Source organism: Eurosta solidaginis, chromosome 2, assembly GCF_040869045.1.
Source record: "Eurosta solidaginis isolate ZX-2024a chromosome 2, ASM4086904v1, whole genome shotgun sequence".
In the NCBI taxonomy this organism is placed as follows: domain Eukaryota; kingdom Metazoa; phylum Arthropoda; class Insecta; order Diptera; family Tephritidae; genus Eurosta; species Eurosta solidaginis.
Window position 1 is genome coordinate 102,755,031 of NC_090320.1, and position 16,981 is coordinate 102,772,011.

Below are 16,981 nucleotides of genomic sequence, written 5' to 3' on the forward strand. Positions count from 1 at the left end.
CAAAAGAAGTAGGAGATAAGCCAAAGGGAGATAAAGCTTAGACTCCGGCTTTTCCCAAGAAGATGAGTGATGTAGCGAGGTAGTCACTGACTTTGGTGCTGGTTGTTCGTAGGAATCCTTTTCTACAGTGACTCCTGAAAGGTGGATATCTGTAGAAAGGGAGCTTTTTTGCTTAATGCTTAAGATGATACGGGAACAACCACGTAAGCCCCTGTTGTGAAGATGATAGCGTCCGCATCGCGAGCATGCTGTGGCTGGAGGAAGTGGTTCCAAACCTCCACAGCCAAGGCACGAACGCGAAGTTCGAGGTGGTGGATAAAGCGCAAATCCCCACGGTACCAAAAGTTAAAGTATGGATACCATGTGTGATGAAGTCGAAGGATACCCTGCGACTTCTGAAGAATCAGAATCCGAATAAACCGATCCAGGATTGGACATCGAGATCTATACATTTATTTCCATTGTGCTGCAATATCACCAGGCTCAGCGCTGTGATTCCAGCTCATTAATTAATTAAAAGATTCTGTAAAGTCCATACCTAACCCAACAAACACAACAATAACACAGGCCGACAGCATCTCAGACCCAGAAACCGGACTATATATTTCCGAAGGATTTTGATGCTATGAATCGAAATCTGGCCTCAAAATTTTTCTATCAGCTCTGGTTTTCGAGATATCCTAACCTAAAAGTGCCTAACCCCTAGAAACCACCCCTACCACACCACAAAATTTCAAAATGCGATATCTCAGCGAAAAGGTATTTAAGCAAACTCAACGCTATTTGGAAGAAGACTTGTATTTAAAGATGCCATCCTTAAATTGTGGTGAAAGAAAACATCTACAAGACTACATAACCTCAAATTTGGGCAAAAACGGTGTTTTTTGCACTTTTAGCTTAGGATATCTCGAAAACCAGAGCTGATAGAGCAATTCTGAGGCCAGATTTGGATTCATAAACCTTCGAAAATGTGCAGTCCGGTATCTGGGTCTGAATGTTGGTTAAATTTTGTCGGCCTGTGTAATTTATCCAGCGCCTTTGGCGATACAACTCTGGTGACTCGAAGAGATGCGTGAGCGGGTTTTGCCGGCAATTTTTAATGCCCAGAATTTTTAATTCCCCGGATGAGGGGAACATAGACACAAACACGACGTGTGTCCCGTTACCATCACCGCACAATAGGCCAAATAGAGTAGCCATGCCAATGCTAAAACATCTTGGCGCTGAGGAAGAAAGCTACCTGACGCACGTTTTCAAGCCTGGGAAACCAGCTAACGAAGGTGAGTTATAACGACCGGTATCACTTCGTTCGCCAGTAGCGAAGACATTGGAAACCTTCCTGCTCCGTCAGTTTAGTGCGAATTTTCGCCTAGCCATTCATCAGCATGGCTTCCGCAAAATACATCTGAACCTTGCCGGCCAAATCCACGGTCACTGTTTTGCGACGTCGAATATTGGACGTTCACGTCGATGGCGTTGCGCTACCGATTGTCAGCCATTAAAATATCTTAGGAGTAACATTCGGTCATACTCTCACCTTCAAGACGTATACCATCGAAGTTGTATCTAAAGTACAAATCCGCAACAAAATCCTTAAGTCGCTTGCCAGTAGCACTTAGGGAAAAGATGAAGAAACGTTGCTAGCCACATACAAAACAATTGGCCGGCCACTCAACAGCAAATCTAAACTACGATGATACAATCTTACCATAACCTTCCTCATATATAGCTAGAAGAAATGAAGTGCAAGTTATTGAAGGCAGTGCTTGTATTTTAAAAACATTTTTTTATGGTCCAAAAAGTTACTATAACCGCTTTAATCGAAAATATATTTTTTACACTAAGAATTTTTCAATTCCTTTTGCAATTCCTTCGAGTAATGGGAAATTCCAAAGTACTTTTTCCATTCCTTGTAATGTAATTGGAAAATTTTCAATTACATTTGCAATTCCTTTCGAAAATACTTGGGCAGAAATTACATTTGAACAAAGTATTTTTTTTTCAATTACAAACACAAAATGTTTTGTACTTGAGCCTCAAAAAACGAAACTACTTTTGTTATTTTTTTTGAGGAATTTAAATGTAATCAATTCCTTTGCTGTGGAGAAAGGGAATTGATTACTTCCCTCAAGTACATGTAAAGGGGAATCGACGGGTATTGATTACCTAAAGTAATCATTACTACCCAGCTCTGCGTACCATCAGGCGACAAATTCAAATTCCATGAGGAGCTTGGGGTCGCCAGAGCCTCGTCTGTTAGTGAAACAGGATACGCCGCGGATAGGTGAGGTTGACAATTGGGTTTGGAGAAGCTATATATTGCGCTGGCAACCTGAAGGGTTGCGCTACACACCCCTTGAATCTGGTATTTTAGTCGCCTCTTACGACAGGCATACCTACCGCGGGTATATTCTGACCCCCTTACCCGCTGGGGGTGACACACACCTCTTGTCGCGCTCGCTTTTAACGTAGCCCTGTAGGCGGCGTCTTTTCTTTTGGTTGCAACGCGGCATTCTTCATCGTACCAGTTATTTTTTCGTGGCCGCCGGTAACCAATTTTTTCCTCGGCGGCAGTAGGAAGTGCTTTGGAGATATGCTCCCACTGCTCTTGTATTCCTTCAGGATGAGTTGTGCTCTCAGAGAGCAGGTGTGAGGGTAGAGTTGCCAAATCATTGGCGGTCTGTTGTGATTGAAGCTTTTCGACGTCTATCTTTCCTTGTGTTTTTTGTTCCTTGGTTTTAGCCGCGTTGAGGCGGGTGCGTATTTTGGCTGCAACGAGATAATGGTTCGAGTCGATGTTAGGTCCTCGGATGTGTGCACATCTAAAACACTGGAGGCATGCCGTCCATCTCTCACAACGTGATCTATCTGATTGCGAGTATTTTGATCAGGAGACAGCCATGTAGCTTGATGTATCTTTTTATGCATGAACCTCGTGCTGGATATGACCATGTTACGAGCACCGGCAAAGTAAATCAGCCTCAGTCCGTTAGGAGAAGTTTCATTGTGTAGGCTGGACTTTCCGACTGTAGGGCCAAAAACACCTTCTTTGCCCACCCTGGCGTTAAAGTCGCCAAGTACGACTTTTATATCATGACGGGGGCAGCGCTCGTATGTGCGTTCTAATTGTTCATAAAAAGTGTCTTTCTCCTCTGTCAGCGCATGGGCGCAGATGAATCATATATTAAAAAATTTTGCATTATATACTGTCGGCAAAAAGCGCTCGTGCATTTTTTCGCATCCGAGAGCACTTTATCGCCAAAGGCGATGGAAATTTTGTCATTGTGCTTAGACGAATTCGATAGGGACTTTACGGTGGACCAAAGCTTACCTACACCGGAAGAGAGGTTACAACCGCTTAGGTGCTCCCCCCATTTCGCCCGCTTGTGTTCATCCACAAGCAATATGATGCGTTGGTTTATATCCCTTATTTGGGGGGTCTGTAAAGGATTTGTATTCATCCCACTTTCCTTTTTTAAAGTTTATGAAGGTGCGTTTTTCTGTGACGATGAAGTCGGCGGTACGCTCGAGCGAAATAAGTATAGGCAGGTGACCGGATGGTATGGAATGGTAGCATCGGCTGCCACTTGACGCAGTTTACGAGTCCTGCGCTCATGATTGATATATCCCGCCAACTGTGACAGCTTCCTACCATACGTGTGGGGGCGTCTCCCTTTATAGTGCAGAAAAAATTTATAAATTTGTTGAATTGGTTGGTGTTTTGTAGCCCAATCTATTTTATGATAACAAAGAGAATGGATATTTTAAAAAATTTTAATAGAATATACAGTGTTGTGCAAAAGCAATTTTATAATGAAACAAGCTCTATGCAAGAAGTTTTTGAAAATCTTCGTTTTACTTTTAGTAGTGAGCAGACGTGTTTTTATTCGCTGTGTTTGTATCATATTTTTAAATGATGAATAGCTGTCTTAAGTGTACAAGTTTGTGTGGTGGTGATGACCACTTAATAAGTGGCCTATGTGAAATAAAAACGCACATAAAATGCACAAAACTTAGTGCTAATATTATTAATTTATTAAAAAACAATAATAATCTGTTCTACAGATGTGACAATTGTGTTGTTGGTTTGCCCTCTGTTATGCGGACCAAAATTGCAGAGACTCAAAAAAGTCTCAAAGCTGTCAGTAGCTTTTTCAAGTCGTTAAATAATAATGCTAATAATAAACAAAGAAACAAAAATAACTCTGCTGCTAAAGACAATGTTATTGTAACGCGGTCAAAAACAAAGGACGTCGAACCGAACGTGAAACAACCACAAAAAGCAATAGAAAAAATGCAGTGTCAGGTGCAATCTCACTCTCTTCAACAGCTGAGTGCTAGTGATTTTGATAATGCGAGCCGGAGTCTTGTTGGTGGTGAAAATGCTGCTGCAGCTGCTGCTGGCGTCGCTGATATTGGGAGTGTGAATGCTGGTAGTTATTCTGCTGTAGCTGGCGCTATTTCTGATACTGCAGAGTCTGTCGCTTCATTTCGATCTGGTTCTTCTAATACCGGACATCCCAATAAGCAATTGAAAAATAGTTCCCAAAGTGATGGAATGAACAACCAAAAGGCGCGTCAATAGTTGTTGGTAGTAACTCTAATGCTAGTTTAGAAGTTAGTGTACGATTCAAATGGCTTCATCTGTCATCTTTTAAGCCATCTGTGAATGCTGAAACTATAGTTGACTATGTATCAAGAACTGCAAATATTCCGCCTTTATTAATGCGCTGCCAAAAACTTACGAAAAGGGACGTAGATGAAAAGTCCTTACGGAGTGTTAATTTTAAGCTTGGGATCTCAGCATCTAATTACAATAAGTTGCTCGATTCGTCAATTTGGCCATCGGATGTAAAAGTAAGGCCGTTTCGTTTTTTTCAAAGGACTCTGGTGCAAAACGACAACTCATAAGTCCTCGCTCCGTCACCAATAATGACTGCTACAATTCATGTCTAATTGATGATGCCCGTTCTTTAAAGAACTCAATATCAATATATTTTCAAAACATATCAGGCATGAGAACTAAGGCCTCTGCTATATTTGCTGCTACCTCTAGTGAAGAATACGATTTGATAGTTCTTGTTGAGACGTGGCTTACTGCGGGCTTTTTTAGTAATGAGTTTTTTGATAAAAATTTGTATAATATATATCGCAAAGATCGTGATAATGTAAGTACAGGACTTTATCGAGGTGGTGGAGTGCGTATTGCTGTAAGAAAAAGCCTACAAACCTCGGAGGTTCCTCTTAATATCGCTGATACTTCTATTGATCAGCTTATAATCAGCACAAAAGGCAAAACAGAATGTCTATTTGTCAGTGTTTCTTATATACCACCAAATAGTGCAGATAGTGTTTATGAAAATCATGTTAATAATATTATGCATCTTTCGAGCACTAACTTGAATTCTAAATTTTGTATTTTAGGGGATTTTAACTTAAATAAAATCGTATGGAATTATCTTCCAGGTGAGAAAACTCTCATACCTACTAATGTCAATCAAGCTAGTGAAATGTACTTAGTTGATAATTTTTATAGTTTACAGTTAGTTCAAATCAATGATTTTGAAAATACGCTAGGTAAAATCCTCGATCTTATATTTGTTAGTAATGATCTTAATTATAATTTAATTCGTTCCCTCTGCCCGTTGTCTAATACTGATAAACATCACGTACCATTGATATTGGAGATTAAGTTTTATGAATTTGGAAATATTAAACTCAATAATGAAGTTGGTTTCAATTATAGCCGATGTAATTTTGCCTTGATCAATAATTTGATTTCAAATATTGACTGGCAGTCTCTTTTTAATAATCGCAATCTTTCAGACTGTTTTGACTTATTCAAAAGTAATATCTCGGAAATAATGAATATTAATAATCCTCGTTTCCCGGCAAGGGTTTACAAGTTGCCGTGGTATACCAAAAGCTTAAAGACTCTAAAAAATTTGCTTAATAAATATCATAAACTTTTCAAAAAATCAGGAAGTCCCGAACTCAAGCAACAATATCTGAATTACGCGAAGGAGTTTAATTGTCTTGATAAGTTTCTGTACAATCGATATATTCTCAATTTCGAAAATAATATCAAATCGAATCCTAAATCGTTTTGGAATTTCATTCGCTCCAAACAATCGGTTTCAACAACACCGTTGTCTGTGGCTTACAAGGGCAAGAATTCATCATCGTCTAGTGATTCAGCCAATCTGTTTGCAGAATTTTTTAAAGCAAACTTTGCTATTGATGATCTGTGGAATGACGACGGGGATATGTTGAATGGGATAACGTCTTGGTTCGACTTCTCCTCATTAGTTCTAGATATTGATGATATTATCTTAAGTATTCAGACGATCAAGAGCTCCAAGCAATGTGATTATCAAGAATTTTCATCTTTTTTCCTGAAGCAATGTGTAGCTTCCGTTGCAGAGCCCTTGTTGCAAATATTTAATTGATCATTAAAGTCTGGTATCTTTTTGGATGAATGGAAAACTACTTTTATTCAACCTACTCATAAAAGTGGTAGTAAATTTGACGTTACAAACTATCGGCCAATATCGAAGATCCCCGTGATTTCAAAACTTTTTGAGAAAACGGTGATGTTTAAATTATCGTCCGCAGTTAAGCGTTATATTTGCCCATGTCAGCATGGCTTCGTTCCGGGACGTTCAACAGTAACTAATCTGGTCGAATTACTGCATCTCGTTTTTTACTCATGGTTGTCAAGTTGACTGCATATATACGGACATATCCAAAGCTTTTGACAGAGTTTCGCACAAAGCTCTCTTGGCTAAATTGCGACAAATGGGTTTCCACTCAACATTTTTACAATGGATTTATTCATACTTATCCAATCGGATAAATTTTGTTGTTATTGACAACGTAAAGTCATCTCCCTACGTAGCAACCTCAGATGTGCCCCAAGGTAGTATCCTTGGCCCACTTTTCTTTATTATCATTATCAATGATGTAAGTGCTTGTTTCAAGCAATGCAATTATCTTCTTTACGCTGATGATTTGAAAATTTTTTTCGGAATCAAGAACGAGTCTCATACTCTCATACTACAATCTGAGTTAAATAATTTTAATGAGTGGTGCTGTAAAAATAAGCTTGCGCTGAATGCCAACAAATGTTATTGCATAACTTATTCCAAATTATGTAATAAATTGATTTCGTCTTACTATGTCTTTAATAAGCCGTTACTTAGGGTGAATAAAATTCGGGATTTAGGTGTTGTATTTGATTCGTCTTTTACATTCATCGAGCACTTAAATTTTATTATCCCCAAAGCATATTCCTTCCTGGCCTTTATTAAAAGAAATGGATCCGAGTTTAAGGATCCATATACTAAAAAACTATTATACAATGCCTTTGTACGGTCAAGGCTTGAGTATGGTTCCATAATATGGAGTCCTTATTATGAGGTACACAATAAGAGAGTCGAACGTGTGCAAAAAATATTCATGAAGTACTGTTTATACGATATAAACATCGATCTGCCTCTTCCTCCATATATCTCTAGGTGTAAGCTAATCAATCTTCACACATTAGAAAGTAGAAGATTAATTACATCTATAATGTTTATTTATGATGTTTCTAATGGCAATATTGATACTGTTAGAGTCTTTGAACTTTTATGTTCCATCACGGACTTTGCGCCAATATACTATGTTTGTAATTGACCAGTTTAGATCTAATTACGCACTTAATGGCCCGATCACTCGCGCTCTAATTGCTATTAACTCAATCAATAATAATTATTGTATTGATTTTTCGATATCTCGTCGAAGTTTTAAAAATATGTTATTTTCCATTTTAAATTAACTTTACTGTAAATAAACCTTATATTTAATAATGTTTAATATAGTCTGTAAGATTCTTGTAAATCATAGACTGAATATAGAAATATGAAATATGAAATATTACAAATCTTACGAAGTTTTTGTTGTACAATTCATTAAAGTGTTTTTTATGTTTATATGTATAGTGTATAGCATCAAAAGCATTAGCTCATACATTTTTGTCTTTGTTATAAGAAGACAATTTTAATAAAAAAAAAATAACTAATAAAGCAAAAGCGTTAATCCATACATTTTTGACTTTGTTATAAAAGGCAAATTTTAATAAAAAAAAATGTATTTCAAATACATTTGTACTTTCTTGGTTACACATCGATCACTGAATTTAAATTCACTCTCGTCCTTTCAGAATTTATATTAAAATGCCTTATCTCACCTGACAATTTATTAAATTTATGTTGGGATGCATACAGCTGCGAACGTGAAATAAGAACCATTTTCATTAATTTTTGTAAAAATTCGAAAATAAAGAATTGAGTTGTGTAGCTAAAGGTATGCAAATCAATTTTAAAATCATTTTCTAAAATTCGAGAGCGGTGCTTGAAAATTTGTGTTGTGTTTCAGATACCCTTCCATATCAAAGAAAATCTTGAACACCACTCGTAAAGAAATTTCAAAAATCAATGTGAACTTTGAGCGACTTGTAGACTTTGTTAGAATAAAATTGAGTGTGCTGGTAAAGTGCTACTTGAGGAAAAATTCTCAGTGAAGATTGGAAACTTTTAAAAACTTCTCTAGAATTTTAAAATTTGTTCGTAAAAGTTTTTGAAATTGGTTTGCATGATTTTAATTACGAAATTATTAATTAAGCCAATTATAGAGCATTTTTAAACCAGAATCAAAGATGGAGCGATTTTTAACTCAGAAAAAACTACAGTGTCGGCCATAACTATATACCTATATAACTATGGGTTCCCGGTCATTTAGGGGATAGAAGGTAACGAAAAGGCGGATGAGTTGTTGTTAAATTTTATAATTGTTATGTTTTATTTAATTTTAGAAGCTTTGTAATATTTCAGATCTTCCGCGTTGAATCTAGAAATGAAAATTCATTTTTTCTGTGGTACTACAACCAGCTTCCTAGGCACTTGTCCCGACCAAGGTGGAATATTTAGAAGCTCAACCTAGTGGAGGGCTCTCTTGTGGCTTTATTGGATATTGATGCCTCCACAGAAAGAGGAGTAGTTGAAGCCAAATTGATAAGTTAAGTTATTTGCAGAGGAGAAATATTCGAAATTTGGTTTGAAGGCAAAGTACAAGAGGAATTGTTAGGTACAGAAGAATTGTGAGGAATTGTTGAAAGTGACTTGAAGGGCATACTACCGGAGGAGTTATCATTTGAATCTTAAAGTATTTTACGTTTGGTATTTCTATTTTTCAAGCCCGTCGCATATCCAGCATGCCATGTAGGCCTGATTTTCGCTTTTAATTTGGCGAATTTCATATACAGTGTACTCTCTCCTAACGGACACCTCTCTTAAGCGGACACCTCTCATAAACGGACATTTTTTTCAGTACCCAGAAAATCCTTAAGAATTTTCTAAGTTTTTCCCTTTTGAGCGGACAACCCTCCCATAACAGGACGCGGACACTTGCTTTTTACCCCAAAGGGCTTTTTAATTTCCCATAATCGGACAGCTTACAACACTTTTTTTTTCATTTACTCTTTACCATATTCGTACAGCTGTTGCTTATTCACTAATACGTGCATGGATGTAGGGGAATCCCCTAATTACGAAGAACCTGTTTTCAATACAGTAAAAAACATATAAATGTATGTACCTGTTGCATACAAGTAGTTTGTATCTTCTTGTGTGAGTACGTACGTGAATCGCAATGCCTAAAGTAGTGTTGAGTACTAAAGAGAAAGTTAATGTCATTGAAATTCATAAGAAAGAAAAATTAAGTGTACAAGGGTTGGCAAAGAAATGTAAGATCAGCAAAACGCAAGGTGCTAGCATTATCAAGACCAAAGATCAAATCTTAAGTTTGTGGGACACTGACGTCAACCCGGAGAGAAAAAGGAGTCTACTGAAGCCCAGAGGCATTAATATTGATAAATTGTGCTACAAATGGTTTGTGAAGGCTCGAAATAAGAGCATTTCTCTCTCAGGCACACTTATAAGGAGCAAAGCTAAAGAAATTGCAGTAAGACTCAATTACGACGATTATACTGCATCATCCGGCTGGCTGGAAAGGTTCAAAAAACGTCACAACATAAATTTCCGTACAATTTCTGGAGAAGGCGGTAGTGTAAGCCAAGATTACGTCAAAAGTTTTTGGGCAAAAGTACCATATTTGATTGAAGGATATGATTCACGAAATATTTATAATGCAGATGAGTCTGGCTTATTCTTCCGAGCAATATCCGATAAAACATTTCCATAAAAAGGTGAAAAATGCACTGGAGGAAAACTGGCTAAAGATAGACTCACGATTTTACACTGCGTCGATATGGGTGGAGAAAAATAACGCCTTTTTGTTATTGGAAAATCTGCAATGCCTAGAACGTTTCGGAACATTAATTTGAACAATTTACCAATTACATGGCGGTCAAACAAAAAGGTTAGGATGACATCTGATTTGATGACAGATTTTCTCGTGCAGTTCGATAGAAAAATGCAACTTCAAGAACGAAACGTGTTGTTATTTCTAGATAATACAGCTTCTCATCCTCGTGATCTAAAACTGAAGAATGTTAAAGTAATATTTCTCCCAGCAAATACAACCGCATTTTGTCAGCCGCTTGATCAAGGTGTTATAAAAAACTTTAAATTTATGTACAAATCGTTATTTTTAAAGCATATTTTGGTACGGATGGAAGATTCAATTTCTGCTATGGATTTATCAAAATCAATAAATTTGTTAGATGATGTTTATTTTATACACAAGGCGTGGAAACAAGTGAGTCCACAGATAATACAAAATTGTTTTATCAAAGCTGGGTTTGTGAAAACCGATTTGCCCAATGATGAAAGCGGGTGGCCTGCAGAAGATGAGCTTCCCCTTCATCAGCACTTGCCCAGTTCTCTAGAGTTCAGAGCGAAATCCAAATTGACGTGGAGGACTATATTAATTTAGATAATGAAATCTCTATTAATGATGAAGACGTGGAAAATATCAATACTGAAATGTTACCTGTTTTCCAAGAATCACTGGCCATCTCGTCTCAAGATGAAATAGAAAATGATATTGCTGACAAGATTACTTCTTATAAAGAGGCTTACTTAGCTATAAAAAAAACTAAAAGATTTTTCTTTAAATCACAGCGATCTTAGGGGTGCTGAACTGCTAACTGATATTCAACTACATCTTCAAGATACTGAAATTAAAGGAAAAACTCGCCAAGCGAAAATTTCTGACTTTTTGAATTATTTTGAATATTTTGTACACAAAACTTTATTCTATAATTTATGAACAAAGCTTTATGAACCTCCTAACTCAGTCTTATTTGTATGTATTAATATTATTGTATTGGAAATAAAACTGTTTAAACATTCATCAATAATACTTTTCTCATAAGCGGACAAGTTTGGCAGTTTCTAAGGTGTTCGTTTAAGAGAGAGTACACTGTATACACGTCATATTAGTAAGATTAGAATTTAGGAGTAATAAAATATAGGTGAAGGTGTATAGGTGTACACAAATCAAGTGGATAAAAATGTGTTAAATAATAAAAGAAAAACACAGTGAAAAGAGCGTAATAACACAAAGAAGCAACATTGAACTAGCAGTTCACCGCAAACCGTTGTGGTAAAAGGTTGTGACTAGTTTTGTTACCAGTTGACGAGCGCTGATATACTGAAGCTTTCGCTAAGTATTTCTGGTAAGGCTTTCACTTTTATATATGTACATATGTATGTTACATGCAGTGTATTTTCACAAGGTTTTAGAATTCTGTTTTCTTTGAAAATGAAAAAGCGGCTAACGTTATTATTCTAGGCGACTTTAATTTATTAATGGCTAAAAACGTTCTATTTAAATAATTTGTCCAGATCATATTTTTTGTCTACTCAATCGCAGTACTGAAATTTTATTTAATAGGCTAAATTTTTACCATAACAATGCTTGCTTTAAATTTTACTTATTTGTAAACAAACAGAGGTAAAGAGTAATTAAAAATCAGAATCAATTTTTATTGAGTTCTATCTATTGAATACTCGAGGGGGGTTTTGGCTAAGAAGATTATCTCAATAGTTTACAGTAAATTAAATAAATGTGAGCCGCGATAACCTCCGTAGAGATTTAAGGCTGAACTTCTCTTCAAATTTGCGCCGTACTCCCTTTTTCATTTTTCCTACAAATTGCCGCGGGACATGTAGGTCCCATGTTTTATGCCGACTCCGAACGGTATCTGCAAGTCAGATGAGTTTTCACTGACAAGCTTTTCATGACAGAAATACACTCGGAGTGCTTGGCAAATCATTACCGAGGGGCGACCCCGCTTGGACAAAATTCCTTCTGATTGAAAAAAAATTGTTTCTAAAATTCTTATGTTGCTTTGTCCGGAGCATAAATAGAGGATATCGGTGTGGTAGGCGGAGTACGCTACCAACGCACCATGGCGGTCGCCATATCATTCAGTAACTTTGCTTTTGTTTTTATCGGCCTATTGATAAATGATTGAAGGTTCGATTCCAGCTCAAGGCCAGAACAGTAATATTTTTCTAATGATAATTATTGTTATTTTTTAATTTTTCTAAATTTGCAAAATTGTATTTTGTTTTTGGAATAGTAAGTAGAAAATTTTTCAGACAACCTGCCTTAGCTGCGCAGATAGATCCATTTCGAAGGGTGCTAAGCCTTCATCATCAGTACGCTTCAGGCATGCTGCGCTAACCATTTAGCTATACAGCGGTGGTTTGTTTGACTGGCAAATTTGATACTTCTATTCCTTTTTACCAACTATATTTATTCAGTGTTGCGCCATCTGGTGCAAATCACTGATAATGCTGGATTTTTGCTTATTGTTAATTACTTTGTTTAACATTCCCAAGTGCTCATGGTTTATTAACAATTGTTTTTGTTTTTATCGGCCTATTGATAAATGATTCAAGGTTCGATTCGATCTGAAGGCCAGAACAATAATTTTTTTCTAATGATAATTATTGTTATTTTTTAATTTTTCTAAATTTGAAAAATTGTATTTTGTTTTTGAAATAGTAAGTAGAAAATTTTTCAGACAACTTGCCATAGCTGCGCAGATAGATCCATTCAGTAACTTTGTAGATATAGATGCTGCAAGCTATACTTTTTTCACCAAAAAATAAACAAAACTAAAACCGTGGATTAGCAGATAAAGATTAAAAAGCAAACAAAACAAAATAAGATCAATAAAAAAAATTGGAAGAACAAGCAATAAACTCGCTCGAAACGAGAAACTCCATACAGAATTGTATTAAATAATTGTGGGGAGAGAAATATTATATATTATGAAATCTCTGCGAATATATGAAAGTAGCTTGTTTTGTTTAAATACGTTTAGATAAACGAAGATTTGGGATACCAACTACCGTAAAATTAATTTATGTTTATTAAATTGTTTCATTGCTAAAATCTAAAATAAAAGTATCACGGGCAGTTCATTTTCGAATTAAAGCATTTAATGAATAGAAAATAAGGTATTCCAAAGGTTCAAAATATGGTTTACTACATAGAATCAGTTCATGGGCTAAATAAATTTGAGAAATTACAGAAAATTCGAAAAATTCTTACTTTCTAATGCTTTGACTCAAATTCAAGTGCCATGAAAAAACCAACTTCATGGATGTCGTGTTTTGATTAACATTTTTACTGGAACTTATTAGTTGATATCTCTATGAGGGTTATGTTGCGTATTAGCAATGCCTTTTTTTCAACAAATCCGACAATACAAAATGAAAGTTGTAATGATAGAAACGAAGAACAACAAGAAAGGCAAGTTCGGGAACATTCCAGCACCGACGATATAGATGATCAAGTCGCGCATAAATACATACCTTATACTATTGTGAAATCTACTTTTATATTCGTTAATTAAATAAAACGTCACACCAACATAGCAAATATTACATGGTACACGAAAGCCTACGCCCCAAACAAAATGAACATGGGCGAGATGGAAGAATTAAAGAAACAAATTGCGGCACTCCGGGCCGAAGTAAAAGCCAATTCATCAACGCAGGTGACACCTGCACAAAGCGTGCTGCAGACACCTCAAACAACAGTGGGAAAACTATCTTACTGCAACAGGGCTAGGTAAGCAGCGAGAGGAATCAAAGAAAGCCATCCTACTAACTGTACTAGGAGACGACGTATGCAAAAGATACGCAAACATGCCCATAATAGAAAGCAGTAAAACAACCGCAAGCCTACTCCTAAACGAAATCGAAAAACACCTAAAAACGACAATCAACAAACGCTACATAAGAGCAATATTCAATATAGCCAATCAAGGACAAGATGAATCATACGACGAATATTTCAACAGGATGAGAGGGCTCATCAAAATCGCACAATACGGTCTGTTACAAAACGATCTCTTGCTCGATAAAATCATCTCAATAAAAGACCACGACTTCAGAGAAAAACTGTGGTTAGACAGCTACTTCACGTTGGAGAGAGCCATCGAAATATGCAGATAGAAAGAAACAACAGAAAAACAGCTGAAAAGCATGGAAAACAAACAAACCAAGGAAAAAAAGAACCTCCAAGGAAAAACCATGCGGGCGAGAAAATTGCAGATACTGAGGTATGGAATACCACGAGAGCCTGCAACAATGCAGGGCAAGAAACTAAATTTGCAAAAATTGCAACAAAAAAGGCCACTGGGCAAAAGTATGCTTGTCAAAATCTGCAAAATACAGCAAAAATGGCAAATCAGTCAAGGCAACAGACAACATTAGCGAAACATCCGAATCAGAAGACGAAGAAGAGTTTGTACTACAAAAATTCGAGGCAAAAAAAGAGGAAAAAGGCTTATACGTACAAATAAACATGATCAACAGCAAAAATAAAGTCCACTACACAAAATGTCAACTGGACACCGGACCTGCAACCTGCGACATCATCGGAATAAAAGATCTAACAAAAAATCGAAGCCTCTCCAACAATAACCAAAACAAGAAAAAAGCTCAAAATAGTAGAAGCACCTCAGATCATACCAATAGGCAAAACAAAACTCAACATCAAACACAAGAACTTCGAACAAAAATTATCATTCTAAGTTATAAAGAGCGACCATTGTCCGCTGCTATTACTACAAACATGCCGGCTATTAAACTTCATTGAGGTATGCAAAAACGTAACAAAAAACACAGGCGAAGACGATGTACACAAAATCATCGGAGCCTGCGAAGACGTGTTTCAAGGTCTAGGCAAACTAAGAGGAAACATTTCGCTCGAGATCGATAACGCTATCCCTCCCAGAAACGAACCGCCCAGAAGAATTCCGATTGCCTTGCGCGAACAATTAAAATCAACGCTATGCGAGATGGAATCCATGGGAGTTATAGAAAAAGGACCAGACTTTACGGATTGGACCAGCAACCTAGTATTGGTACAAAAACACAACCTTAACGAAGGAATTAAAGACGTAAAATACCAACTACCAAACGTAGAGGAAATTTTAGCAGAATTGGCAAATGAAAAATATTTTGGATACCGGACGCCAAACACGGATTCTGGCAATTGCCATTGGACTAAAAAAGCAGCAAATTAATATAATTCTGGACTCCTTACGGTAAATACAAATTTAAGCGAGTCCCATTCGGTATAAACCTTCAATGGAATTCTTCCAAATGCGACAAAACCAAATAATATCCGGTTTAAAAGGGGTTGTCTGCATCGCAGACGACATCCTTATATTCGGCAAAGGTGAGAACATAGAAATCGCAACGAATGAACACAACAAAAACCTAGAACAACTTCTCAAATGTTTACGGCAAGGAAATCTTAAAATCAACCGAGAAAACGCGAAATTAGGTTCTTCGGGCACGCTAACATCAGCACAACAAAACTACGCACAAATTGAAAAGGAGATGCTAAGTGTTCTGTTTGCATGTAAGCGATTCCATCAATACATCAGCGGAAGCCGAAATATTACAATCGAGACCGATCACTCACCACTAATCAACATAATTAAAAAAACCACTCTTGAAAAACCCCAAAAGATTACTACAAATGATTCTAAAACTACAGAAATATAACTTCACAATCAAATACAGAAAAGGGGCAGAAATGTACCTGGCCGAAACACTGTCCAGAGCACCCAAAGTTGCGTCGAAATATAACATATCGACAGAGAACTCGAACGTTTCAACAAAGTTAACGAAATTGAGGACAAACCCATCACCGATACAACCACGAAGAGAATACAGCAACCTACAAAGGAAGACAACCTTATGCAAACCCTAATAAAAACAATAAAGGACGGTTGGAACGAAGACAAAACAAAGATAACTGGCACGATCAAACAATATTGGAAGATAAGAGACGAATTGGTCACCAACAACGGATTGATGTTGAAAGGCAACCGACTCATAGTACCACACAAAATGAGACAAGAAATATTGAAAAAACTTCACCAACCGCATCCAGGCATCGAATCAACACTAGAGCTGGCTAGAGAAACCGTATATATAGGTATTACCGACGAAATCAAACAAAGAGTAGAGAGCTGCGTAGTATTCAACACATATGCAAGTCAACAACAACGATAACCACTAAAAATCCTCGAGATTCCGCATAGCCCATTCAAAATCGTTTCCATGAATATCTTCGAGATGCCTATAAACAACAAGACAAGATACTTTTTAATAACAGTGGATCATTACTCAGACTTTTTCGAAATTGACGAACTAGATAACCTATCAGCCACCAAAACGGTAAACATATGCAGAAAGAATTTTAGCAGACATGGCATACCATCCAAAGTCATCACAGATAATTGCACCACCTTTGCCAGCTCAGAATTCAAGAGGTTCAGCGACGAGTGGGAATTCGACCATCAAACGTCCAGCCCACATCACCAACAAGCGAATGGGAAAGCAGAAGCAGTCGTAAAAATTGCAAAACACCTATTGAAAAAGGCCTTAACATCAAATTCAGACTTTTACAAATCGTTACCAATCTGTAGAAAGACACCAAA

At 36.8% G+C, this 16,981-nt stretch overlaps 1 protein-coding gene across 7 annotated transcripts in view; it reads right to left on the reverse strand.

Annotated features, from left to right (window-relative positions):
- Nucleotides 1-16,981, reverse strand: part of LOC137240117 (neurotrimin-like) — a 2,444,277-nt gene that overhangs the window by 319,017 nt on the left and 2,108,279 nt on the right. The gene's annotated exons all lie outside the window — the stretch shown is intronic.